This window comes from Mustela nigripes, chromosome 11, assembly GCF_022355385.1.
Source record: "Mustela nigripes isolate SB6536 chromosome 11, MUSNIG.SB6536, whole genome shotgun sequence".
In the NCBI taxonomy this organism is placed as follows: Eukaryota; Metazoa; Chordata; class Mammalia; order Carnivora; family Mustelidae; genus Mustela; species Mustela nigripes.
In genome coordinates this window covers 22,391,906-22,415,613 of record NC_081567.1, presented here as the reverse complement: position 1 = coordinate 22,415,613, position 23,708 = coordinate 22,391,906, and the positions used below count along the sequence as shown (strand labels likewise).

At 46.5% G+C, this 23,708-nt stretch overlaps 1 long non-coding RNA gene across 2 annotated transcripts in view; it reads left to right on the top strand.

The window, feature by feature from the left end:
• The window catches only part of LOC132026837 (uncharacterized), a 47,979-nt gene that overhangs the window by 11,817 nt on the left and 12,454 nt on the right, over positions 1-23,708 (top strand). Inside the window, exons 3-7 of one of the 2 annotated variants that reach the window (XR_009407012.1) lie at positions 331-452; positions 4,875-5,077; positions 15,867-15,972; positions 16,841-16,916; positions 19,623-19,765. This is a non-coding gene — a long non-coding RNA (uncharacterized LOC132026837). Of the gene's footprint in view, positions 1-330; positions 453-4,874; positions 5,078-15,866; positions 15,973-16,840; positions 18,685-19,622; positions 19,766-23,708 lie in introns of those variants that run through there. The other variant, XR_009407011.1, reaches the window with a different exon arrangement.

Genomic DNA, 23,708 nt, shown 5'->3' with positions numbered 1-23,708 from the left:
TCTTGAGTACCTGACCTGAGCCAAAGGCAGATGCTTAACCAAGTGCCCCAAGGGATATTTCATTTCTAAGATCTTTAATTCTACCGTTAAATCATTAAATAGGTTGTACTTACTTTGGTTCTAGCAGCTTTAAGTTAGAAACAAAAACAAAAAACAAAAAAGAAAAAAGGAAGAAAATGAAAGTCCTGATTTCTCCCATGAATTCCTCAGATAAATCACTGACCCCAAAGCAGAGCAGCAAAATCCTCCTTTGCTCTTCTCCTGGGGCCACCTCTGCAGGAATGATTTCTGACCTCACTGAGCGAGAGCTTGTCTCTGTGTCTTTCTCAGGATATTTTGCTCGAGTCCATGGCATCTCTCAGCTGATAAAAGCATTTCTACAGAAGAAAGAATGTTATTGTCAAATTCTAAATCTTGGGACTCAGATGGAGACCACCTTCTGGAGATTAAAGGTAAATGAACATTCGCCCTCTTCTTTCCTGAATTGTTTCATTTGTGAAGGTGCTTGTCTAGATCAAAATGTTAAACATTTATTCAGAGGGAATGTAGTGAGGTGCTGCTGCCATCAGCCACGTACTTGATGTCACCAGGGCCCTGGTGAAGGACGGGCACCTGGCTTCTCATCCTTTGCTGTTACAAACAGGACTTTTGATAAAAACCCTTGTAGACGTGTTCTCTGCACGTGTGAAAGACCCCCCCCCAGTGGGATTGTGAGCCCCAGAGCCCCTGTGTCTGCCGTATTGACGATCACGAAGATTTGTCATCGTGACAGTGTCTTCAGTTTAGAGATGTGCAAGGCTGGTGATAATGATATGACACAGAGGCCTTTTGTAGCTATTCCCTGATTTGATCCCTCACGTGCTCTGTTAACGAGCAAGCACAGGTGTAACTACGCTCACTCACAGGAAATGAGATGGGTCTGGTTAGTGGCAGAACCAGGAGCGAATAGACTGCAGGTCCCACAAGTCCAGGTTGCTTCCCTGTTCTCTGTCCAGAGCCTTGTGCTTGCTCAGGGGGTTCTTTGTGGTCTGTCAGTCAGTGGTGCATCTGTACCTCAGTGACCATGGTGTGGTGGAAGGAGCTGGAGCAGAATGCGGGGCAGAACGTGTGCATGTGAGCAGAAGCCACTGGAGGAATGCCTCCTCTAGGCCCCACACCCTTTTGACTTGGTCCCAAGGTTTGGTTTCTCCTTCGTGTCATGTGGTTGTGTTGATAAGGAATAAATCTGACATTTTTATTTCTGGTCCAGGCACATTGAGACTAGGTAATCCTTCCAAGAAAAAGATAATCTGCCAGTAGTAAGGAAGGCATATAGCACAGGGTAGGCAAGATGTAGTGGAGGTGTTTTGGATTGGTCCAAAGGGTTTTTTAAAAACATCTAGTCTTCTTGGGGTGCCTGGGTGGCTCAGTGGGTTAAGCCGCTGCCTTCGGCTCAGGTCATGATCTCAGGGTCCTGGGATCAAGTCCCGCATAGGGCTCTCTGCTCAGCAGGGAGCCTGTTTCCCTCTATCTCTCTCTGCCTGCCTCTCAGTCTACTTGTGATTTCTCTCTGTCAAATAAATAAATAAAATCTTTAAAAAAAAACAAAAAACAAAAAACAAAAACATCTAGTCTTCTTGAAAAAAAGAATGTTTGCTCTTCAGAGCCTAACCAAAAGGGCCAGATTTCGCCTACCCACCTGTCTTTGTAAATAAAGTTTTATTGCAACACAGCCACTCCCATTTACTTAAGTCTTCTCTGTGGCTGCTTTAATAGCACGACAGGGGAGTTGAGTAGTTTGAGGAGAGGCCATCTGCCCTGCAAAGGCTAAAATACTTTCTGGCCATTTGCAGCAAGTTTGCTAATCCCTGAATTGAGAGATCTGTGCTTCTAGACAGTGTGGAGAAAATTTTGTCTGCCAGTCTCATGGTCTCATGCACCTTCCACCTGGGATGGTCCCCCTGGCTGCACCAGCAGAGGCTTAGGAGTGGGTCACAGGCTTTCTGCTTGCACCATGGTGGGAGCTCATTCTGTATGATCTCAAGCCCAAGACTTTGGGGACAGTTGAAAGCTCTGCCTTGAGGCAGCAGGCAGCAGTAGGGCCCAGGAAAGCCAGTACCATCACAGATAAAGAGTCATGGGGTAGTGATCCCTTTTAAGGGACCTTAGCTCTGTGTCTCCCGACTTTTATTTCCACACAACCCAAGGATCAAGGACACAGGGGATGAATCTCACCTTGGGCAGCTTGTGCCACAGTCGGCCCTGTGGGATCCCCTTTCAATCCAAGGGCTGTCCTTCCTCATAGCTGTCCCTGGCTGTCCAGGAGCGAGGCCCAGTCCTCGGTGTCCTCCATACCTCCTGTGACATGCCAGCTCCTGAGGAATAGAGTGTCAGACAGGCTTAGGGATCCCAGAATCAAAAGTGTAAGTGTCACGTGCAACAGCCGTTTTGCTCCTTTGCCAAAGCCCAGAAAGAAGATGTCTGTTCCTTAGAGGCTCCAGATATGCCTCTGGATAGCTTTCCCTCCACAGTGACCCCTCATTTACAGTTCTTCTGAGAGTCAAGTTTCTCATGCCTGAGAAGAACTTTTTTTTTTTTTTTAAGATCTATTTATTTCTTTCAGAGATAGGGAGGGAAAATGTTCGAGGAGGGGCAGAGGCAAAAGGAGACAGGTTATCCAGAAGGAGACTCCTCCGAGCACTGAAACTGACACATGACTCGATCCCACGACCCTGAACCGAAATCAAGAGTCAGCCGCTCACTCGACTGAGCCACCCAGTCGCCCCAAGGAAAAGCTCCTTATAATAAAGAAGTCTAGCACAAGGTATAGGAGTGTATGCTGTCCTTCATTTGCTTTCGATCATTCTGATTGTCTCTGGGAATTTTAGACTCTCCTTAACCTTTTCTATTGTGGGAGTAACATTCTGGAAGGGTATTGTGGGGTATCCTAGCAGAGGTTGTATCCTCATCTTCCCTAAGCATATCCTCCCAGTAGCCTGGGCCAGCTCATCCATCGCCGCGTTCTGCACACAGCCAGGCATGCGTGGCAGCTGTGAGTGTGAACGGTGGGGATGGCTCAGCCTGCATCTTCTGATACGCCAGGAAGCAGTCTTGTTCTCTGTCCTCCTGTCTCCTCTCTCCCTCCCTCTCCTTCAAACCAGACCCCCTGAGATTTTCCACTAGGGAAGGCGGTAGCTGGACCTGTAGTTCTGATGCTCACCCTTCCTCCTACTAGGAAGTTCTTTCTCATGTTTTCTGCCCCCATCATGCTGACCCTGGGGTCAGCGACCCCGCAGTCTCCGCTTTCCATTGCGGGTGACTGTCTGCATACACGGTGCTCTTCTATGTGCCGTTGCTCCTGTTAGAAACGGGAGTGTCATCCCAGCCTGCAATAGCGACACTGTGACCAGATTCTGGACGCCAGCACCTGGCTTTTCTTTCGTCTTTTCCCATCGAATGAACTGGCTTTGTATTTCTGGAATACAAGTACAGGTGGACACGGGTGTTCAAAGAATACATGGTGTGTGGGGGGGGATGCCGACCTGGTCAGCAGGTGTGGAGCACCTTGTTTCTTGCCAGGCCTTAGGGCCGTGAGGAGCTGTTGCAGGCGATACACAGTGTGATTGCAAGAGGCCAGAAAGGGGTGTCTGTGCAGATGGGGGTTGAGGAGAGGATGCATTCAAGAATAGTCATCAGGGCTGAGTGATTGGATACGGCAGACATGGAGAGAATGTGCTAGAATGGCCAGGGCATGACCAGGCTGGGGACGCAGATAGGGGAGTGGGGCCGTGAGTATTTGTGTCTGTGTGTGTGTGTGTGTGTGTGTGTGTCTTTGCATGTGTATCCCAGTGTCTTTGTCTCTCTGTATCTCTATGTGGGGTCTTTGTGTCTATGAGTGTCTCTGTGTGTGGGTCTCTGTGTAGATGTGTTCCTTTAACTCATTGTACATGTTTGTGTGTTTCTGTGCGCCTGTCTGGCTTTCACACTTTCTTTACTGCAGCCCTCAGTAGAAATAAATGTATAGCCCAGGCCAGGCCCCACATCTGTGTACACATGTCGGTACATCATAAAGGCCCACCCATGCTGCTTACTCTGGCAGGTCCTACTGTGAGTGTTGCTGGAGTATTTATTTCTATAGGACTCCTCACAGCCCTGTGAGTTGCTGTCATTGTCTCTACTGTGTAGATGTGGAAAGCTTGGCCCAGGGAGTTGAGTGACTTCCCAGCACCTTGTGGCAGACAAGTGGCTGACCTGGGATCTGAACCCCATTCCCCAGCTCCAGAGTGCCTGCCCTTTCCCCGACCACACTCTCCTCTCACAGGAAAAAGTAAATGTAGTATAAGACAGACAGTGTTTGCCCTCACCGTGGTAGGTGCTTTGTGATATTTGATGTTGTATCCGATTTGATTCCCCACATGCTGGCTCCACCCCCACATCGGTTTCCTGACCTTCCCTAATCTGTCTCCATCTGCTTTTTGGCAAAGTCTGTTAGGTCCTACTTCCCCAGGGCCTCTCAGTGCCTTCCTGTCTCCATCCCAGTGGCTGCTCCCCCAGTTCCGGCTCCCCATGACTTCCTCCCTGGACCTTCTTCCTGGACAGCTATGAGAACCCCCTAACTTTCATCCTCTGTCCGTTCTCCACACGGAGACTGAAGTCACCTGAAACATGCGTTTTTAACCATATCATTTCTGATTTGGACCCTGAATATTCCATTGCTGTTTGGGGCTTAGTACTCACTACATGAAGATGGTCAGTAAATGTATGAGGGAATATTGAATTAGAAAACTTACTGTGTATTTTTCCTTAAGATGAAGATCTTCTCTCAGGAAAGTATTTTTTTTAATATATTTTTTTAAATGTTTAAAAAGATTTTTATTTATTTATTTATTTGACAGACAGAGATCACAAGTAGGCAGAGAGGCAGGCAGAGAGAGAGGAAGAGAAGCAGGCTCCCCGCTGAACAGAGAGCCTGATGTGGGGCTCGATCCCAGGACCGAAGGCAGAGGCTTTAACCCACTGAGCCACCCAGGCGCCCCCCAGGAAAGTATTTTGAGGTCCACTTTCCAGTGATGGTCATGAGAAAGCTGCACTGCATCAGGTAAGTGTGGCTTGGACCATACGACAGAGCTGGGTAGATTCAGAGGAAGCAGTCAGTAGGGGGCCGGTCTGCTTGCCAGGGATTTCATTTTAGGGGGCTCTTCCCTTGAACCCCCTCCCTGCTTTCTTGCTGGCCCCAGGATCCTCATTCCAACCTGTGGAGCAGTCTTCCAAATGCAGTATACCCTCCGTTGGGACTGTTTTGTCCATGGACGTCATTTCTCTGAACCTTGAAAAGAAATGACCTACAGTAGTTTAATCATCTGAATTGTTCTGTGTGTTTTGTCTGCTTTGTTATCTCCAGGGTATAGAAAGGTGCCCAGCCCAGAGGCAGTAAATACTGTTCGAGTGAATGAGAGGAGGCTAAACTTAGGCATTTAGTATATGTGAGATATTCCAGGTGCCACCCTGAGGCCAGGTTTTAGGAAGTTTGCAGAGTTGTCAAGGATGAGTTTGTGACTTTCTGCTGGGAGATTTTGTAGCACCATGTGAAATGCTTTACTTGGATCAACTCATTCTGTGTGCAGAGCAGACATTCATACTTGTGAATTCTGTTTGGGAAACCCAGGCTCAAAGCAGTGAAGTGACTTTCCATCATGGCACCTGTAGAGGAAGGGGTGGAGTTGAGATTGAACCCTGGCCCAAACTACTAGAACTCCTATAGCAGTTCAGTAATGTGTTAAGATACAAAATCAATGCACAGAAATCAGTTGCTTGCTTATATACTAGCAATGAAAATATAGAAAGGGAAATTAGAGAATCAGTTCCAAAGAGGTAAAGGATCTGTATACTCGAGGAACTACAGAACACTAATGAAAGAAATTAAAGACACAAAAAGATGGAAAAACCTTCCATGTTCATGGATCAGAAGAATAAACATTATTAAAATGTGTACTGCCCAGAGCAATCAAAATTCCACTGGCATTATTCTAAGTGCTGGGAGAAACAATCCCAAAATTTGTATGGAACCAGGAAAGACCCTGAGTTGCTAAGGAAATGTTGAAAAAGAAAAACAAAGCTGGGGGCATCACATTGCCCGAGTTCAAGTTTTACTACCAAGCTGTGATCTCCAAGACAGCATGGTACTGACACAGAAGCAGACACATAGACCAATGGAACAGAATGGAGAATCCAGAAATGGACCCTCAACTCTATGGTCAACTAATCTTCGACAGAGCAGGAAAAAAATATCCAGTGGAAAAAAGACAGTCTCTTCAATAAATCGTGCTGGGAAAATTGTACAGCTACATATAGAAGAATGAAACTAGACTATTCTCTCACACCATACACAAAGGTAAACTTGAAATGGATGAAAGACCTCAACATGAGGCAGGAGTCTATCCAAATCCTAGAGAAGAACATAAGCAGTAACCTCTTCGACATCAACAATTTCTTTCAAGACATGTCTCCCAAAGCAAAGGAAACAAAAGCGAAAATGAACTTTTGGGAATTCTTCAATATCAAAAGCTTCTACACAGCAAAGGAAACAGTCAACAAAACAAAGAGGCAATCCACAGAATGAGAGAAGATAGTCCCAAATGACGCTGCAGACAAAGGGCTGATATCCAAGATCTATAAAGAACTCCTCAAACCTAACACCCCCAAAAAACTGATAATTACATCAAAAAATGGTCAGAAGACATGAACAGACACTTCGCCAAAGAACACATACAAGTGGCTAACAGACACATGAAAAAATCTTCATCGTCACTAGCCAAAACAGGGAAATCCAAACAAGACCACATTGAGATACCACCTTACACCAGGTAGAATGGCCAAAATCAACAGGACAGGAAATAAGACGTGTTGGAGAGTCTGCGGAGAAAGGGGAACCCTCTTACACTGTTGTTGGGAATGCAAGTTGGTTCATGCAACCACTTTGGAAAACAGTGTGGCAATTCCTCAGAAAATTAAAAATAGAGCTATATGACCCTGCAGTTGTACTACTGGGTATTTACCCCAAAGATACAAATATAGTGAATAGAAGGCCCATCTGTACCCCAGTGTTCATAGCAGCAATGTCCACATTTGCCAAATTGTGGAAAGAGTCGAGATGCCTTTCAACAGATAAATGGATAAAGATGTGGTCTATATATACAGTGGAATATTACACAGCCATTGGGATAGAATACGGAGAGAGGCAAGATGGCAGAGGAGTAGCCAACTGTAATGACATCAGATCCCAGGACTTCATCTAAATAGGTATCAAACCATTCCAAACACCTGAAAACTCAACAGGAAATAGAGGAGAAGAGCAGCAATTCCAGGGGCAGAAAATTGACCACTTTCTGAAAGGTAGGATGTGCAGAGAGGTGAATCCAAAGCAATGGGAAGATAGACCATGGAGGGGTAGGGGCCGGCTCTTGGCAAGCAGTGGAGCAGCAGAGCACAAAATCAGAACTTTTAGAAGTCTGCTGCACTGAGGGACATCACTCCAGAGGTTAAGCGGGGCTGGAGCCCTCGTGGGGACAGTGTGGGCTCTGGTCTCACAGGATCACAGAATGTCCAGGAGTGTCTGAGTGTGGCAGAGCCCCCAGGTGTCACAGCAGGGAAGCCAACTACAGAGACAACTGTTGAGTGAGCTTTTAGATTGGGGTTACCTTAAACAGTGATTCAAGGCACAGTAAGACCACTGCTCTTCAAGCAGGGACCCCCACAAGTGGCAGATATGGAGACTCACCTTCCTGCTCTGTAAGGAGCAGCATGGCTGGAACCTTCTGGGTTTGGAGACTCCAAACAGGGCCATGTGCCAAAGATAGAAGTACTTGGTCACACACCAGGTGAGCTCAGAATGCAGCCGGAGGCCAGGGAAATGGGAGGGATTGACTGCTTATCTCTGAGGGTGCACTGAGAAGTGGGGCCCCAGGCTTTTGTCTCCTCTGGGCCAGAGATTGGGAGGCTGCCATTTTCATTCTTGTCCTCCAAATCTCTTCAGAAAGGGCTAAAGGAACAGAAGTTCCATGAGCAAATCCAAGCAGATTACGTAGCCCATCCCTGGCATGGGCGGGCGTAATTCCACCTCAGGCAGTGACAGTTGAGAATCACGGCAAGAGGCCCCTCCCCAAGAAGATCACCAAGAACATCAGCCAAGACCAAGCTTACTGGTCAAGAAGAACAGTGGAACTCCAGACTAGGGGAAAACAACGGGTAGAATTCATGGCTTTTTCCCCATGACCCTTAATCTTGCAATGTTATTTTTTTATTATTTTACTTTTTTCTTACTCTATTTTTTTTAACTTTTCCTCTTTCCTCTTTTAGCATTTTTTAACTAGTTTATCTTAACAATACCTTTCTAGAAAAAAAAGTTTTTTAAACCTTTATTGTTATAGTCACATTTTATCCCTTCGTTGTATTTAACCTTCTTTTTTGTATTTGTATTATTTTTCTATAAAATTTCAGGATGCAATTTCTTCTAATAGATCAAAATATACCCTAATTTAGAACATAGCTTTGTTCTAATCTCCAGCCTGAGCACATTCCCTCCTCTTTTTCTTCTTTTCTTTTCCCAACCAACATATCTTATTAATTCTTTTTTTAGAATTTTTAAAAAATTTTCATCTTTACAGTTATATTCCATTACTTCATTGTGTTTACTCTTATTTTTGTACATATAAATCTTTCTTTCTTTAAAATTTTGGGAGGTAATTTCTTCTAAGAGACGAAAATACACCCAAAATCAAGTGGGTGGCTCTGTCCTAGTCACCAAATACATATATATATATATATATATATATTTTTTTTTTTTTAATTTTTATTTCTCCCCCTTCCTACTCCCCCACCCCCCAGTTTTGGATCTCTTCTGATTTAGTTAGCATACATTTTTCTGGGGTCTTCACCACCCTTTTAATATTCTATTCTCTTGTTCATATATTCTTATCTAGATAAAATGACAAGGTGGAAAAACTCACCACAAAAAAAAAAAAAAAAAGAGGGAATACAGATGACTAGGGATATACGGACATTGGTTATATGTCAGAACTAGAGTTCAGAATGATGATTCTCAAGGTGCTAGCTGGGCTCAAAAGAAGGCATGGAAGATATTAGAGAACCCTTTCTGGGGAAATAAAATTCTTTTCTGGAGAAATAGAAGAACTAAAATCTGACCAAGTTGAAAACAATAAAAAATAAAAACTATTAATGAAGTGCAATAAAAAAAAATGGAGGCTCTTACTGCTAGGATAAATGAGGCAGAAGAGAGAATTAGTGATATAGAAGACCAAATGATGGAGAACAACAAGCTGAGCAAAAGAGAGACAACTACCATGAAGGGAGAATTCGAGAGATAAGTGATACCATAAGACAAAACAATATTAGAATAATTGGGATTCCAGAAGAAGAAGAGAGAGAGAGGCAGAAGGTATATTGGAGCAAATTATTGTAGAGAATTTCCCTAATATGGCAAAGGGAACAAGCTTCAAAATCCAGGAGGCACAGACAATTTACCCCCTCAAAACCAATAAAAATAGGTCCACACCCCATCATTTAATAGTAAAAGTTATAAGTCTTAATGACAAAGAAAAAATCCTGAAAGCAGCTCAGGACAAGTCTAACATACAATGGTAGAAATACTAGATTGGCAGCAAACTTATCTACAGAGACCTGGCAGGCCAGAAAGAACTGGCATGATATTTCCAGAGCACTGATAAAAATATGCATCCAAGAATACTATATCCAGCTAGGCTATCACTGCAAATAGAAGGAGAGATAAAAAGCTTTCAGGACAAATGAAAACTAAAAGAATTTGCAAACACCAAACCCCCCTACAGGAAATATTGAAAGGGGTCCTCTAAGCATAGAGAGAGCCTAAAAGTAGTAGACCAGAAAGGAACAAATATACAGTAACACTCACAGGCAATACAGTGGCACAAAATTCACATCTTCAAATAGTTACCCTGAATGTAAATGGGCTAAATGCTCCAATCAAAAGACACAGGGTATCAGAATGGATTAAAAAAAAAACAAAACCACCAATATGCTGTCTATAAGTAACTCATTTTAGATCCAAAGACACCTCCTGATTTAAAGTGAGGGTGTGGAAAACAATTTACCATGCTAATGGACATCAAAGGAAAGCTGGGGTGGCAGTTCTTTTATCAGATAAATTAGATTTTAGGCCAAAGACTAGAATAAGAGATGAGGAAGGACACTATATTACACTGAAAGGGTCTGTCCAACAAGAAGATCTAATAATTTAAAGTATCTATGCCCCTAACATGGGAGCAGCCAACTATATAAACCAATTAATAACAAAATCAAAGAAACATATCGACAGTAATGCAATAATAGTAAGGAACTTTAACATCCCCTCACTGAAATGGACAGATCATCCAAGCAAAAGATCAACAAGGAAATAAAGGCCTTAAATGACACACTGGACCAGAGGGACATCACAGATATATTCAGACTATTCCATCCCAAAACAACAGAATACACATTCTTCTCTAGTGCATATGGAACATTCTCCTGAATAGATTACATCCTGGGTCACATATCAGGTCTCAGTTGGTACCAAAAGATTGGGATCATTCCCTGCATATTTTCAGACCACTGTGCTCTGAAAGTAGAACTCAATCACAAGAGGAAAGTTGGAAAGAACTCAAGTACATGGAGGCTAAAGAACATCTTACTAAAGAATGAATGGGTCAACCAGGAAATTAAAGAATTGAAAAAATTCATGGAAACATATGAAAATGAAAACACAAATGTTCAAAATCTTTGGCATGCAGAAAAGGTGGTCCTGAGAACAAAGTATGTAGTGATACAAGGCTTTATCAAGAAACAAGGATAGTCTCAAGTATACAACCTAACCCTACCTAAAGGAGCTGGGGAAAGAGCAGCAAAGAAAGCATAAACTCAGCAGGAGAAGAGAAATAATGATCAGAGCAGAAATCCAGTATGGCACTGGCACAAAAACAGATGCATAGATCAATGGAACAGAATAGAGAACCCAGAAATAGACCTTCAATTCTATGGTCACCTAATCTTTGACAAAGCAAGACAGAATGTCCAGTGGAAAAGAGACAGTCTCTTCAACAAACGGTGTTGGGAAAATTGGACAGTCACATGCAGAAAAATGAAACTGGACCATTTCTTCACACCACACACAAAAATAGACTCAAAATGGATGAAAGACCTCAATGTGAGACAGGAATCCACCAGAATCATTGAGGAGAACATAGGCAGGAACCTCTTCAACCACAGCTTCAGCAACTTCTTCCTAGAAAATTGCCAAAGGCAAGGGATGCAACAGCAAAAATGAACTATTGGGACTTGATCAAGATCAAAAGCTTTTGCACAGCAAAGGAAACGGTCAACAAAACCAAAAGAAAACTGACAAAATGGGAGTCTATATTCACAAATGACATATCAGATAAAGGGCTACTATCCAAAATCCACAAAGAATTTATAAACTCAACACCCAAAACCCCAAATAATCCAATCAGGGAATGGGCAGAGGACATGAACAGACATTTCCGCAAAGAAGACATCCAGATGGCCAACCGACACATGAACAGGTGCTCCATATCACTCCGCATCAGGGAAATACATATCAATGAGATACCACCTCACATCAGTCAGAATGGCTAAAATGTAACAAGTCAGGAGACAACAGATGTTGGAAAGGATGCGGAGAAAGGGGAACTCCCCTACACTGTTGGTGGGAATGCAAGCTGGTGCAACCACTCCAGAAAACAGCATGGAGGTTCCTCAAAAAGTTGAAAATAGAGCTGCCTTATGACCCAGCAATCCCACTACTGGGTATTTACCCCAAAGATACAAATGTAGTGATCCAAAGGGGCACGTGCACCCCAATGTTTATAGCAGCAATGTCCACAATAGCTAAGCTATGGAAAGAGCCTAGATGTCCATCAATAGATGAATGGATAAATCAGATAGTATATATCTATAATGGAATACTATGTAGCCATCAAAAGAAATGAAATCTTGCCATTTGCAACAATGTGGATGGAAATAGAGGGTATTGTGCTGAGTAAAATAAGTAAATCAGGAAAGACAATTGTCATATGATCTCCATGTTATGAGGAATTTGAGAGGCAGAGTGGGGGACTTGGGGGTAGGGAAGGAAAACTGGAACAAGATGGGATTGGGAGGGAGACAAACCATAAGAGACCCTTAATCTCATGAAACAAACTGAGGGTTGCTGCAGGAGGTGGGGTAGGGATAGGGTGGCCGGGTTATGGACATTGGGGTGGGTATGTGCTATGTGAGTGCTAGGAAGTGTGTAAGCCTGACAATTCACAGACATGTCTCCTGGGGCAAATAATACATTATATGTTAATAAAAAAAATAATAAAAAAAAGAAAGGATGAATACCCAGCTTTTGTATCAACATGAATGGGACTAGAGGAGATTATATAGAGTGAAATAAGCAGAGAATATCAGTTATCATATGGTTTCACTTTCTCATGGAGCACAAGGTATAACACAGAGGACATTAGGACAAGGAAAGAAAAAATGACTTGGGGGAAATCGGAAGTAAAGATGAACCATGAGAAACTGTGGACTCTGAGAAACAAACTGAGGGTTTTAGAAGGGAGGGGGTGGGGAGATGGGCGAGCCTGGTGGTGGGTATTAAGGAGGGCATGTAATGCATGGAGCACTGGGTGTGGTGCATAAACAATGAATAATGGAACACTGAAAAAAATAAAATTAAGATTTTTAAAAATTAAATAAATAAACCCTGACCTCAAGCCCATGGTCAGTATTTCCTAGTGGTATTAACCCATATACTCCCTTACCTCTTTCTCAATGAGTGATTTAAATAGAATGCCAAGTCTTACGTTTCAAAAAATTTTAGTCAACCTAAAAGTTTCAACTTCTTTTTCAAAGATGACTAATTCTCAACATCTGGAAATAGTTTTCTAGTATGAGGCTATTCTACTATATCCTATAAAAACAGGGCTTTCACCTTTTCAAATAGAAGATTCTGTTACAGTAAATACACTTTTTAGTTGCCACCTGGCATCTGGGACTGTGTATCTGCAGAGGAGGATCTAGCTTGGTAGAACCCTGCATGAAATAAGAGTAAGTGGGCTCTCGCTTAAGCCCAGAGGTGGCTTCTAGGCTGGAAAAGGCATTGACCTTTGTGTGTGGTTGTTGTGATAGAGGATTTGGGTCTCTCACGTCTGGCTTTTTGCATATCCTGGAGGAGAGGACTCATCACATAAATGTTACTGACTTCAGGTCTGTGTAGGAGTTGGTTTTCCAGATAACTGTAAGCAGTAAGCACTTGGTTATACATTTTGTTGGAGAAGAGGCAGGAAACTAGAGACGACTTGGAAAACACTGGAACATCAGGCAAATTCTTGCTGACCTCTCTTGAGCGATTTCTGAGTGTTCCATATTTCCTGATGAGATTATGAGTAACACCCCATTCTGAGTGTCCTGCCTAGTGACCTCCTCTGAGCCCTGATCCACGGAAGTGTGACTGCATGTGCCAAGGGCCCAATGTCATGGAGCAGAAGACCCTGTGCAGTGATTGGCCCTTGCTTTGACAGGAGCAAGATATGTTCGCTGTATCTGGAAATGGTGTTTGCATTTTTGCTGAGACTGAGCTTCTCACCTTATTTTGGTTTTTCCCATCTTCCCACAGAGTCAAGCTGTTTTTGTTTTTGTTTTTGTTTTTTAAGTTTTTATTTATTTATTTGACAGAGAGCTAGAAAGCACAAGTAAGCAGAGCAGCAGGCAGAGGGAGAGAGAGAAGCAGGCTCACTGCTTAGCAGAGAGCAAGCAGGCAGAGGGAGAGAGAGAAGTAGGCTCTCTGCTAAGCAGCGAGCCCAATTCTGGGCTCCATCCCAGGACCCTGGAATCATGAGCCGAGCTGAAGGCAGTCACTTAACCAACTGACCCAGCCAGGCACCCCATGAGCCAAGCTGTTCTTATCACAACCCATCCTAGATTTACATTCAGAGGACCCACTTCGAATTGGCAAGTACCCTTAACCTGCGTGTTACAGTATGGGCTATAGAACACTCTGTTTTTTCCCCCTTTTCCTTTGAAAAGTGTGTGTGTGTGTGTGTGTGTCTGAGTTTGAGCCTGCATATGTGCACCGATTATGTCACATGGCATGTACTTCTGTGATACGTTTACACTGCATCGCATTTACCGTGAAGGAATTTAAAACAGATGTGCATAGGTCCCTGTTCTCTAAGTTTTACAGAATGTATCTCAATGATTTTCAAAAGATGCAAAAAGATTTTTTCCTGAAAATCTCCATTTCTAGCTTTCCTTGGGACCATCCATTCTGGCAACATCAGACCCTCAGTCCTGCCCCCACTGTTCCCCGCTATCTGTACCTGACCTACTTTACTGATTATGTCACCTCCTTGGCCCCTCTGTTTTAATTTTGAGTGTTACCAGCAACACTCTGCTCACCTCTAAGCCTTCTGAACCAAGGGAAACCTCTTCCAGAATGTTCCATCATTTTCAGTCTGTGTCTGATGGAGTAGTTCAAGGGACTTCTTAATAATTGCTACCAGGTGACATGCCCAGAGAGGATGACCTTTGTGATTGGTGGACACAGATGACACAGGAAACATCAGACAACCAGACAGGTCTCTATGCAACCACAGTGCCATACTCGTGCTCCTAGTGAAGAAACTCCCCCAGAAAAGAACATCTCCCCCATCCTTTGTTTCCCTCCTATGAATTGTAAGTAGATCCTCTGTAGGCTTTGCCATTTCCTGGCCTAGCTGTTTTCTCCACACTGTAGCTGTCCTAATTCTCTGCATATTGGGTGTCTACTTGGGTCAGGATGATGACTGGTAATGAAACTTTGATCCATCAGTGCAGGAATGTATGAAGTAGAAAGTAAACACGCTCCATAATCTGTCCCCCCACCAAGAAAAGCAGTGTCCAGAGTGTTTTCTCCTGTGGATGAACAGCACACCTAGAGACGGATAAATATCACACATGAGAAAACACACACAGAAAGATAATCCAGTGTCTGGAACGTACAGGGTTCCATAAATTTTTGTTGAGAGACTATATATACACATTGAATGAATACATAAGTTGTATTCAGTATATATCTGTTGAGTGAATGAATCTGTATTTCTCAAAATCAGTAAATTCAGGTGTCCTTTTAATAAAGTGAATCATTTATACATCCTGCGCTGTAGCTAGCTCGCTCCTTCTGCATCCTAGCAACCCCTGACTATCTTTGTGTCATCATATCTAGGTCTGCCTCCTCATTTCTGATGGCTTTCTAGTTCTCCTTGGCATGGAAATTCCATGACCCTTAATGTATTCAGTACAGATGGTCCTTTAGATAGCTGTGTGTTTTATGGTGTTCTGTTAAGCAGTGTTGTAGAAAGCACAGGTACACATGCATGTTTGCAGGAATTGCTGGCTCAAGAAATTGTCCCTTGTGAATTCTAATAGCTACTGCCAAACTGTTCTTCAGGACCCTCTTTACTGATTTGTATTTTCATGAGAGTAGATGAGGGTTCCTTTTCCACACACCCTAACGCTAGCTGTTATCATTTAAAAAATTCTGCCAAACTGTCAAACCTATTAATTTAACAATTTTTAAAGAACTTTGTGCTAATGAGATAGAGTATCCTTCCTTCCTTGTACTGGCCTGCTAGATTTCTTTGTAAATGTCCATTGGAAATGTTGCAGTTTCATTTTCTTTTCAATTGCTGGGAATCCTTTAGAACATAAAGATATAGTCTTTGATCAAAGTCCCTCATCAGCCTTTTGGGGCAGATTTTTTTTCTTCATGTTTTCTTGCTTGCTTTTGAACTGTGTGTTTGTATCTTCTTTAGGCACATCTTCTGGTCCTGCACCTTAGAGTTTCTGATTTTGCCATCATAGTATCCGAAGCTCATGACCAAGAAAGAATTTTTCAGCTGTCTCTGGTGCTGCAAAAAGGTGATTTTATTAAAAACCAGGGACAGGACCTATAGGCAAAAAGAGCTGCCATGGGGTCGTGAGGAGTGGCCTATTCTATACTTTCAAGTTTGAGGGGGTTGGAGATAGTGTAAGTCTCCAAGGAATTCTGAAAGGAAGGTTTCCAGGACCATGAGAGGCTAGCTGTTGTCGGCAAAGGGTCATTGATTATGGTTCTAATAAAGCCTTAGTCATGAGACCCTTCAGGCCTAGATCAGTGGGCCATATGCTTGAGGGATGATTGTCAACATGTATCTTGGGGGCTAGAAATAAAGGAGATTTCCAAAGTTTTATATGTTAAAGTAGGCTTCCAGGATCCTGGGAGGGGGATTTGGGCTAGGATTGCCTTTGCCCTTCGCAGGCTGTCAACACAGAGGCAGTTGAGTCCCTAGAGGAATGCCCCTTGCCTGTTTCAAGGAGTTGTCAATGGGCTGCAGGTAGTAAGGACATTTCACAATTGCTCTTCAGCCTTTGTTTCCACATCACATTTCACTCAGTGAGGAAAAATACCGTTGCGTGGAAAGCACAGGAAGCAGGAGTTCGTGTGGTGTGATACCACTTTGGGGGAATGTCGAGGGCCAGGTGTGTTTTCTGTGGGCAGGCACAAGGGCAGGCCCATGGGAGCACGCACTCAGGGCCCATCTGGGATAGCCACCAAGGCAGGGGGAGAAGGGGAAGAGCCCCAGCTGGGGTGTGGGAAGTTGTGGGGATGAGCTGCTGGGACCAGGACCAGTGGCCAGAGCCGGTCTGCTGAAGGGCCCCAGTCTCAGCCTTTCCTAGCCACCTGGCCTGCAGCAGCTGGGCCCCAGGTGAGCGTTGCCTACAACTGCCTATTGTCTTTTGATTCTAGGCCTCCCTCGGTCAGGAGTCCTGGGACACTTGGCAAGGTAATCTGACTGTGCTGGACACTTTCCACAGTAGACCAGGTTAGTTTTGTGACCTGCAGGGATGTTCTCCTGGGTTGGTGGCCGGGACTCTGGCCTAGGCCCTTCCTGGGCGGAGTGGATGGCAGTGGAACTTCCTTCACGGGCCACACTTTCAGTTTCTCCAGAGATGTGCTGGACTTTGCTGATGTCATCTGGGTATAGCAAAAACCAACAGACCCTCCAAATGCGATCCTAACACTGAAGGCGGAAGTGACACAGTGGAAGAACTTGTCCCAGTCTTCATCGCAGGGACTGAGGAACTCAGACTCAGCCGCAGTCTGGAAACTGAAGAACACCGTCAGGGACAGAACAGCATCAGGTGAGGGAGATGGACGACCACATCAGCTTGGAGTGGCGGGATTACAGAATATCTCCCAGGAGCTTCCCCAGGAAAAGCGTTTGGATGTTCGGAGCATAATCGCCACACCCTTCATAGCTTGGTAGCCGCCTTGACCTCTGCTGGCATCGAGCAATAAAGAAACACAGTCAAAGGTCAGCGCAGAGTCCCCCTTGACTCTATCCAGTTTTCACTTTCCCATACTTGGGCTCACCCTGCCAGGCTGATCTGGTAAGAACTAGATTTACCCTTGAGTTGACAATGTTTATGGAGTTTCTACCCAAGGCACCACAGCAGGCGCTGGAGAAAGACGACAAGGGCTCTCTCAAGGCCTTTCGTTTACTGGAGAACAAGAACAAATAAATAGGCCACTGCATCATAGAAAACCGGGTGATGTGTGAACTTATGAAAATCCCCCAGATTGGGGCCCTCCAGTCTCTGTTGGAGCATCAGTAGCATCATTGAAGGGCTTTTAGAAGCAGAGACCTTTGCCCGGAAAGCTGAAGAATGAGTAGGCGGCAGCTACAGGGCTGGTGTGGTGAAAGGAGCTCCGGAATATTCCAGGGAGGGGTGAACAGGTAGGAATCCTCAGCCTGCTCTGGAATCTAAAAGCAGGACATCTATGGCCGAAATGGAAGTGTGAAGAGAGAAGCTGTTGCAGAGGAAGCTGGAGCCAAGGAGAGCCTGACCGGCCTGGGAGCTTGAAAAGGCTCAGAATGGGGGCGCCTGGGTAGCTCAGTCGGTTCAGCATCTGCCTTTGGTTCAGGTCATGATCGCAGGGTCCTGGGAGAGGGGCCCGAGGTCAAGCTGTCTGCTCCGTGGGAAGCCTGCATCCTCCTCTCCCATTGCTTGTGTTCTCGCTCTGTCAAATAAATAAAATAAATAAAAGCCTCAGATGTTTGTGCCAAAAGAGCAAACACCCCTTTCCTGACAGGGTGTATAAACAGGCCAGAACGACAATGTGACAAATCTGTCTTGACCCTCACCGAATATTGATTTCACAAGACATGTTACTAAGACTCCCAAGGAATTATCTTAGAATTCATTTACAAATTCTCCATTGAAACATTAGCCCCCACACCTGATGAGGGAGCAGAAGGCTAGTTGAGGTCAAGGCAGAAGCTGACACCCTGCACTCCCCCCTCCCATGCCTTGGTGGGACCTGTGTGACCTTCATCCAGGAAACTTCCAACCATCTTCATGTTCATTCCTTGCTAGAAGGTAAAACCACCTCACTTGACCATGGCAAGGTCTCCAGTATCATGTAGGTCCTCTTTAGCATAGGAAAGTGCTTTTGAAACCCTTCCCTTCCCTTTCCTCACCTCCCCCACCTTCCAAGTGTGTATCAGTTGCCCCCACAACCCTGATGCAGCTATTTCTTCCCACAGACCCTGTCCCTGTGCTTTAATAAAACCACTGTTTTGCACCAAAGAGGTCTCAAGAATTCTTTCTCGTCATCGGCTCTAGACCTCACCCCACCAAACGTCACCTACGGTCCCAAACTCTATCACTGCTCCCCTGTCTAGCTGCCGCTTGGCATTACTTCTGTAATTTCCTGCAAATGACGGAAAAGTAGGCACCGCTAGGCTTTAGGGAATAGACTTCAACTCTGGAAACAGAATCAGTGCACACTAAGATCATAGGGTGGGGTAGCAACCAAATTAAAAAACAAAACAAAGCCACTAAGCAAAAAGTTCTGGGGGAGGGACCCCCAAACCCTCAAAAGCAAAAAAGTTAGAAAACAGGAGGGGAAGAAAAAGCATTTTGGTACACACACACCAAAAGAACTGTCACACATGCTTTGGCCAAACCACACTCCCCCTTTGACGCAGGTGTTGGGGCGGGGGAAGCAAAAGCTGCGGAAAACTCACACTTTGGTATCTCATTCAGAATATACAGTCAGTAGGCCCAGTACAGCCAACAGCCCTAGAAGACCTTGAAAGCAGTGCCCTGATAACTGGGCACATGACCATCATCTCCAGGAGCTCTCAAAACCACCAGTCATTCCTGTTCCAACAGCCAGATGGTCTACAAACCCTGGTCTCTGCTGTCATTTCATAATGGATAATGTTTCCTGTCAGGCATTAAATCAGAAACCAAAGAAACCTGGAGAAGGATCTGCTTCCAAACCCCGAAGGAGAAAGGCTTTTCAAAAAGCTCTTAAAAAATAAAATGAAAGTCAGCTAAGACATTTCACCATTCTTTCCTTCCAGTTGCCAGTTTCTCCATGTCAAGAACTTGGGCCCTTCGGTCCACAGGGGCCCCGGTTTGGAGGCAGCAGCACCTCTACAGTCCCTCCATGGATGCCAGAAATTCCAGAGGCAGTTTCGATGGGCTCTGATCACCCCTTAATTATTTCCTGCCCTCAGGCACGTGGAGGCAGAGGGTCTGCAGAGGCGGGGCGCCCCCTGAAAGGCAGAGAACACCGACCCCAGAGTCCAGCGACCACCAGGCCTCCAGCACATCCGTGACTGGAGTTTTCGCCCAGGGCAAACCCCCAGGGATGGCAGGGGTAAGCTCAGGCTCATTCCCACTGGGCGATGCTGGGCGGAGCCGGGATAGAGGTAGGCGGGGACCCGCGCAGGCAGCGTCTCCAAAAGCCTACCCACCAAGGGGCTCCTCCAGGACTCAGTGTGTGGCTTGCTGCAGTCCCGGCCTGTGACCCCCTGTGCCTGGTGCCTGGTGGAGCAGGGGACGGGAGCACGCCACGGGAGAGCAGCCACCCCCCCAGTTCCCACCCCCGCACCCAACCAGCGCAATCGCAGCCAGCCCCAAAGGGCGCATTCGCCTGCCCAGGGTCTGGTTGGCCGCCTGTTTCATGCGGTAGAATTGCTGACGGAGGCGGCTGGCAGGGCTCCTGCGGGGCAGCTGAGGGGACGGTTCCTAACCATAACCGTGGACTAGAGCCAGGCTGGGACCGTGGGGCGAACTCGGGCCTCTGCCGCCCCACACCTGGGCCACTCTATGCAGAGCGGGGGACCCGCGGACCAGGACCTCCACTGTCCTGCGTATCCACCTCCCTGGTCTAGGCGCACAGCTGGGGGAGGCGACAACGGAGGCGAAGCGCAGGCAGCAGCCAGTGAACCGCCAAACAAAGGCCCCAGGCTGAGCTGTCTCCAGAGGACCCACAGGGCAAGGAGGGACAGGGTGCTCTGGAGCCTCTGGAGGCTGGAAATACCCAAAGTCTCCGTGAGGGTCGTTCTCTGTGTGGGTGTAGACATCTGTGAAAAGCACCTAGGAGCCTCTCTCCTAGCTGGATGGATGCGTGTGACTGTGTACATTTTCCTTCAATGAAAAAGATCCTATTTCGTGGAAGGCACACCCCACAGGACTTTGTGTACTGTGATCCCACTTAGGGGGAAGTCGAGGGCCAGGTGCATTTTCTTGGGGCAGGCACCTGGGGACAGTCAGGCGGAAGCATGCTCTAGGGGCCCAGCCAGGACAGCCACCAGAGCAGGGGAAGGAAGGCAAGGGGCCCAGGCCTGCGTGGGAAGTCGTGGGGATGAGTGGCTGGGACCCAGACCAGTGGCCAGAGGGCCTTGGCTGTTTGGAGCTACCTGACCAGCAGAGGCGTCTGGGAGCCCGCATGAGGTGGGGTTGGGCATTGCCTGGTAATGCCAGTGGGCTTTTGCTTTTTAGCCTCGCACAGGCAGGGGTTCTGTGACACTTGGTGGGGTAGTCTGACTGGACTGGACGCTTAACCACCGCGGACCAGGGCAGTTGTATGACTGTCAGATGTTCTCCTGGCCTGGTGGCCTGGGCTCTGGCCTAGGCCATTCCCTAGGGGCCGTGAACAGCAGCGAGACCTCTTTGACCAGAGACATCTCCCACATTAACAGACACATGCTTGGAAAAGGGACTTTCCCTGGGGACGCCATGGATTTGGCTGATGTCAGACAACTCCAGGCATGGGCTTTCACCAACAGCGAGAAGGTTTTAAAACTCCAGATGACCTCTCTTGACCAGATCCAAACTTACCAAGGACATGAAATAAACTTCCAACACCTAAAGAAGGAACTGGCACAACTTCAGCTCTGCATCGGGGACCTTTGCAATGCCAAGGACCTACTTTTAGGGAACCTTGACGTGATTTTTCCTCCAGCCCTCCAACAACTCCACAGAGTCTGCCAACTCCCTGAAGGCCATGAAATCTGACCCAGTGAGTGAGTCCTCTCAGGTGATCAGAGAGGAGCTCAGAAAATCAGGGCAAGGAAAAGAGACAAGGATCCGAACCCTCCAGGAAGATCAGCAGAGATGGATTGCTTCAGGGGCTGCCACGGGGGAAGGAGAAGGCAAAGCACGGGAACACAGCGATGCCGATTCCCACATGGAGCAGCTGAAGGAAAAGGAGGCTACTCTAAAAAACTCCCTTCGGGCTCAGGAGCTCCGAACCCAAGCGAAAAGTGAGGAGCTGCTTTCCTTACAGGAGAAGCTCTGTGGCCAGCTGAGTGAGAACGAGCTGCTGAGGCAGGCGGTCACCAATCTGAAGGAGAGGATGGCAGATTTCGAAATGGACGTGTGTCGGCTGAAAGAGGAAAATGCAAAGATCGTGGAAACATCTAGAGAAAAGGAAATGGAGAATCGGGCGTTGCAAGAGACCAATCGGCTGCTGTCAGTGACGCAGAGAGAGGAGGCATCCCAGCATGCTGCGATGAGAGAGAAGGCCCTGGCCTTGGAGCAACTGCTGCGAGAGAAAGAGGAGGGCGAGACCGGGGAACTGAACCGGCTCGCCGCCGCCGTTCGGTCCATGCAGGAAAAGGCAGCTGCGTGCCAGCGGGAGAGAGATGACGTCGTGTTGGCACTGACACAGAAAGAAATGGAAACCTGCGCCCTCCAGAAGGAGGTTCACCAGTTATGAGAGAGAGAATTGCGCCTCACCCAGGAGCTGGAGAGCGGGCGGCACCTCGCTGCAGAAGCCCAAGATTCTCGTCGCCGGGAAGCTTTGGCCTTGGAGGACCGAGTGGCTCAGCTAAGAGAGGAAGTGACGGTCTTGCAGGGAAAACTCGTTTGGTCTTCCGCTGCCATGCAAAAGGTCAGCCACGGAGCCAGGCTGCAGGTAGAGTCGCTGCGGGAGCAGCTGCACGTGGTCACCCAGCAGAAGGAGGAAACTGCGCTCCAGCTTGCTGCCTCCCAGGAAGAGGGAAGGCACTGTGATCAGACCCTAGCGAGCCTGAAGCTGGAACTGGCCGAATGGATGGAAAAGGCAGACGCCCTAGAAGGAAACCTGAAGTCCTTACAGGGACGTTTGCATCAAACCAGTGCCGACTTGGAGGAGAAGGAGGACCAACTCCAAGAGTTCAAGAAACAGAATGAGGTCCAGCAGGAAATCCTGGAGGACACACAGAGGAAACTGATGACCTTAGTCAGTCAGTCCGAAGGAATGGTGGACAAAACCCTCCTAATGAGACTCTTCGTGGGATCTTTCCAGGCAGCTGATGCGGAACAGCAGGAAGCGTTGAGGTTGATGGCAAGCACGCTGGGGATCCGAGAAGACCAGCTGTGGCAGCTGCACAGTCATGTGCCCACGGGTGTACCCAGCGGGGTGACTGGGGGGCCTGGATCCAAAAGCGCCCCCAACACACCAGCAAAGCCAAATCACCAAGCTGTGGCCAATCATTCTTTTTCAGGACTTTTTATCCAGTTTCTAGAAGCGGAATCTCATTCAGCTTTTCCACCTCCCAAGCCCTCTGCTCATGACGTGAAGCCCCCAGATTCAGCAGGAAGAGGAAAACTGGCTAAGAAACAAGGCCCATCATGACTGAACGCTACTCCAGGATCCACACCCTGAAAAAAAAGATGTCAAGCCCTGCACCACAGCCGTGTCTCTTATTAACCACCTGGACCGGATATGGAAACATCGGAGCACCTTCTTCTAAATGCTGTCACTGATGCTTTATCCATGTACACATCCTATATACTGTCACCTGCCAAGAAGTTTGGAATGGTGGCCAAAGACCTCTCAAAGAAATGGACGATTGTCAAGCCAGAGACGAGACCACGGTTTGAAGATCCCAAGTCACTCTGTGTGTCTACCTTATCCCCAAGTGTCCTTTTTCTTTTCTTTTTTTGTTTTTTCTTAAGATTTAATAATTTATTTGACAGACAAATCACAAGTAGGCAGAGAGGCAGGCAGAGAGAGGGGGAAGCAGACTCCCTGGTGAGCAGAGAGCCTGATGTGGGACTCCATCCCCAGGCCCTGGGATCATGATCTGAGCTGAAAGCAGAGGCTTTAACCCACTGAGCCACCCAGGTGCCTATCCTTTTTCAAAACGTAAAATATTTGCAGTTTTGCTTTCAGCTTACTTGGGGAGAAACTGTGCCTGGTCCCTGTGCTAAGGAGGGTTTGTTGGCCAGGAGATCTGATCTGTGGGAGAGGAGTGGGAAGGTAACGTGGGAGTGAGGCCATTTGAGGCCCTCCAAAGTTACCGGATGCCAAGACAACACTTCCTATTGAA